The sequence below is a fragment of the Dreissena polymorpha genome, chromosome 12 (assembly GCF_020536995.1).
Source record: "Dreissena polymorpha isolate Duluth1 chromosome 12, UMN_Dpol_1.0, whole genome shotgun sequence".
NCBI lineage: Eukaryota > Metazoa > Mollusca > Bivalvia > Myida > Dreissenidae > Dreissena > Dreissena polymorpha.
Window position 1 is genome coordinate 64,831,147 of NC_068366.1, and position 5,294 is coordinate 64,836,440.

Below are 5,294 nucleotides of genomic sequence, written 5' to 3' on the forward strand. Positions count from 1 at the left end.
ATACCAAAATCGGTATTCGTTGCCATCCCTAGTCATAGACTATGATAGGTAAGAATGAAACTACTCGTAAGCTACAGAGAGACAGAATAGTTTACATGATAACACATTACTGACCTAGACGTACGAGCAGGTTATACTCTCCCCCGGAGGCCCCGTGCGTGATGTTGCAGATGTTGCTTGGATCTTTTTCATTTTTCGCGATTGACAGATACAATCTCTCAAACCCGAGATTAGGATTAGGATCTGAAATAACGTTAATTATTTATCTCACGTGCACAATTAAATGCTCGACAACATGAACCTTTCAATCGCATTATGTCTGCAAAATTTTCACGAGTTTAACGAGGCCATAATAGTATACCTATGAAATGTACGCTTGAATCGATATAAATGTTATTTATACATAAGAAATAGACCTTGTTATTTATTTAAAATGTAAGAGATCTAATAAAGGCGATATTTCCTCCTTATTGAGAAAACTGATAAGTATAGATAATTATGGACAACAACTGATTAAAGTGGATATTATGTCATGTGTCGTGCACATATTCTGGTTGATGCCGAACTGAACGAATAATGTCAAAAGCACAGTACTGAGATAAATATAAAACTTGGGATAAGGTCAAAACACACAGGTTAATGTACATCTGATATAAGGAGAACACACACAGATACATGTAAAACTGATTAAAAGGTGAACATCCTTATGTTGATGCAAAACTGATATAAGGCGTTTTCAGTCATTGTTATGTTGGATTGTTAACAGATTTATGTAATAGTGATATATAGGGGAAATACTCAGGTTGATGCAGAACTAATATAATGTACTCATGTTAATGTGAAACTGATATAAATTTAACACACTTATTGAAATGTAAAACTAATAAAAGGGAACAATTATTTGGTTTACATGGAAAGAATATAAGGTGAACACAGTGCGGTTAAAGTAGAACTCATATAAGGTGAACGGACTTAGGATTATGTACAACTGATATTAAAAGAAAATATCCAACTTGATGTAGAACTGTTACTAGGTGAACACATTCAGGTTGATTTATAACTAATATAAAGTGAAAAAGTTCAAGACTGATATAAGTGGAAAACACTCGGGTTGATGCCGACCTGATATAAGGTGAAAATACGGCAATCTGGTTGATATATAACTGTTATTGAATAAAATCATTCTAATGTAAAATAGATATAAAAGGAAAATACTCAGATTGATGTAGAACTGATGAAATCATAACGAACTCAGGTCGAACTGATATAATGAGAAAATAATCAGGCTGATGTCAAATTTCTTTAACGTGAAAATGTATATCTGATTATATAAATAAATACTAAAGTTGATGTATCCCTGACATTAGCTGAACGCACCCGGACTGATGTAAAACGGAAATAAACACACACAGAGGTTGACCTGGAACCAATATAAGCCGAACAGACACAGCTTCAAACAAACAAAACTGATATCATCTTAACACGCTTAGGTTGATGAAGAACTGATATAATGCGAAAATACTCAGGTTTATGTAAAACTGATATGATGTAAACACAATCAGGTTGATGCAGAACTAATAAATAGCACACACAGTCAGTTTGAGATAATTCGGATAATAATTGACGCCACTTAAGTTGATGTAACACTAATATAAGATGAACACGCTCACTATGATGTAGGACTGATATAAGCTGAACATTCCCAGCTGGGTGTAAATCGAATATAATGTGAACACGTTCAAGTTGTTTAAGAACTGATATAAAGTGAAAACACTCAGAGAGATGTAAAATTTATTTAAGCTTAACGCACTCAAGAAAATATACAACTGATATATGCTGAACATTCTAAGCTTGATTTATGTAGATCGAAAAGTTGGAAAACATAGTCAGGTTGATTAAGAACTGAACATAATGTGAACACACTCAGATTGATGTAAAATTAATATAAGCTGGACATATTTAAGATGGAAATAGTCAGGTGTCTGTAAAACTGAAATAAGGTTGAGATAATTAGGTTGCTTCATAGTTGATGTAAAGTTAACGTATTCAGGTTGATGTAGAACTGTTATCAGGTGAGGGCACTCATGGCGATGTTTAAGTTTAGTGTTTAGTGTTTTATTTAGTGTTTGTTTAAGAACTGATTTAAGGTGGAAATAGTCAGGTTTATGTAAAACTGACATTAGGTTAACGCAATCAGTTTTATAAAGAATTAATATAAGGAGAACATATTCAGGTTAATATAGAACTGAAATAAGATGAACGCGCCCAGGTTGATGTAAAGCTGATATAAAGTGAAGACTCTCACGTTGATGATACAAGCTAAATACCCCCGTCTTCGTGAAAAACTGATATAACCTTAACGCACCAGTTTGTTTAAAAACTTATATCAGGTATACACGCTTTTGTTGATAAAGATTTGGTATAAGATGAAAATATTCAGTTTGATGTAAAACTGATAAAAGATGAACCCACTCAAGATTTTGTTGAATTTATATAATGTAAACATATTCAGAATGATTTTTAACTAGTGTAAGCTGAACTTACTTAGCTTGATGAAGATCTAATATAAGGTAAACTCACCCGGGTTTAGGTTGAAGTGATAAATGGTTAAATTACTCAGTATAATTAAGAACTATTTTAAGCTGACAATTCTCTGGATTGTGTTAAAGTAATAAAAGGTAAACAAAACAGTTCCATGCAAAAAGTATTTATGGTCAACACACAAGTTCATTACGAACGCATGTAATATTTAATAAATCAGGTAAATATGAACATATTCAGGCTGTTTAAAAAGTAACAACATACCGTTGCGTATGTAGAACTGATAGGAGAAGGTCGTCACTTGTGATAATGTTATACACATATATGCGTAATAGTTCGTCGATATAAGTTTAACAGGGGTCTGCATCCTGTTTTATAAAAAAAACAACAACGTTATTCAAATAAAAATATTTTGTAGACATCAATGCAAGTGTTGCTTTAATAAGATTACATGATTGACTATAACAAATAGTCTGTTTAGTAAAACATGATATTCAACACAAATTTACTCTCAAATTCGAATTGTTTACAGTATATGCGTTAGTTGTTCTTTACAGCAAAATTTTACTTCGTCTGTTAGACCTTATGCAATTTTAAAATATGAATTTAATTGATATTAAGATTTCGGAATAAAGTATGCGTTTTGTGAACTATGGTGCATGATATATTGTTGACAGTTCGGGTTCATTTCATAAAAGATCAAATACAGTATTATTTGGTTTGATATATGTTTTACCGCATAATGAGAGTGCCGTCCGTGGCGAAGTTGGCAGCAGACAGACACTCCCAGGCGGAGACATTAGTTCCGGCGGGGCCCTGTGGATAGACCGGCCAACCGTTCATTGTGGTTTGCCAGAACCAGATATAGCCCCGTGAGCTGCGGACGGCGGTAGCACGGAATTCGGACGGCCACTGGCAGGCTTCATCACCTATGCCGAGGAAAGTTTGCATAATGCTAGATGTTAATGTATGGTGTCAATTACATTCATCAATAAGACAGAACTTTCGTTAAATGATTTAAAATAGTGCAATGAAGGGTAATGTCACTTACTTTTAAGAGGAATATAAACTATAAAATACGAATATGCGTATACCATATCGTCTGTATATAGATATTTATCTGCGAAATCGGACCAAATGCACAACATGATGTCAGCAGAAAGACATTTTTGGTAAGAAATATAAGCAAGCACAAATCATGTAAATGAAACTTCTATTGTTGCAGAACACAAGGGATGTAACCTTTTAATGAAATCATAGTTTATATAAAATGCAAGAGATGTATCCTGTCATTGAACAACCTTTGACAAGTAATACAAATGATTTACTTGTAAATTTAAAAACACTTAATTGCATATACATATATTACGACATGAATAAAATCTTTGAAGCAGGATAAACACACACACACAAACACGTGTTATTTTAAGCTAAAAATTTCAACAAATCAACGAAATTACACTTTTTACTTATAAAGTGATTGAGACTTAAATGAAAATGAAGTAATAAATGGAATTTAACATATCAATTAAATTAGAGTGTAACGTTGTACATATAAAAATATAAAGGATATAAACTTTCCTTTACCTACATTTGTTATGTAATACAAGAAAAATACGTTGTCAATGTCAATGAAAATATATTTATTAAGAATTAGCAGTTTAACATATTTTATGTATTAAGCATGTTGTAACCTACAGCTACGTCACAATAAAGATGTCAGCCTCCACTTTGTATTTGTAATACACAACAGGAGTGATGTAAAGAGCCATGAAATTAAATTTGGCAACTGATACATGATGTTTTAAACTGTGAATAAAACTTCCGTCGTTCTGTAGTTGAAGGGAGGCAACATGTCAAGGATATTACAATCTGTTCACGCAAATAAAATTCGTAGGTCAAACAACCATTTAATAGGTAAATTTAAGGGATGCATGTTCTTAATGTCGGTCGGCGTCTCAGGTGGATGTGTTAATTCGGTTACATTTGAAATGGTGTGCCAATTTGTTAATGATGTATTGTAGTTCATATTTACTTATGGTGGTTAACTGATTGATTGATTTATTGATTGGTTTGGTTGGTTAGTTTTTAGTGTTGACGACCAGCGAATGGTTATAATTTAGCAGTGTTTGTGAATTATTCGTTTTGCACATTGTCGATTGATTATTGGTTGGTTTATTAGCTAGCTTGTTTGCCGATTTAGAATTATCGTTGAGTGTTGTTTTTTTGGTTCGTTTGTGGGTCGATTCATCCATCCTGCTTGATGCATTGGATCGTTCGTGGGCCGCTCTAACAGTATTGTTTATCAATTGGTTGATTATTTGACCGCTGTATTTGTTTTATTTAAAGCTTTTGATCAGCATTAGTTCGGATTGATTCGAAACATAATCAACCCGAACATTCGAAACCGCGACCGATGCCATATAGGTTGAAGTGAACTCTAGGGACTTTTTAAATTAGAAAATTGTGGGCCACATTACACTTACGCCTTATTGAATTCTATATAAACTAAACTTAAATTTCAATAACAGATAGTCGTAAAAAAACTATGCAACCAACTGAAACAAGTCATACGTCAATAAGTTTACACTGTAATGTTTGAATTAAGTATTACTTTGAAACCAACAATCTTAATTATTTACCTTTGATACTGCATATCGTCACCATTAATCCGCTAAATAACAGAATGCATTCCTTAACTCTTGCCATTTGTCAATTGAAGCGAATGCGAACGAATGAATATAGGAAGGAAG

At 33.0% G+C, this 5,294-nt stretch overlaps 1 long non-coding RNA gene across 1 annotated transcript; it reads right to left on the minus strand.

The window, feature by feature from the left end:
* Positions 1 to 133: 133 nt before the first annotated feature.
* Positions 134 to 3,387, minus strand: LOC127852958 (uncharacterized). The gene is made up of 3 exons (XR_008036375.1): positions 3,278 to 3,387; positions 2,806 to 2,909; positions 134 to 243 (listed from the first exon to the last, which is right to left on the minus strand). It is a non-coding gene; the product is annotated as an uncharacterized LOC127852958 (long non-coding RNA).
* Between the last annotated feature and the right edge of the window lie 1,907 nt (positions 3,388 to 5,294).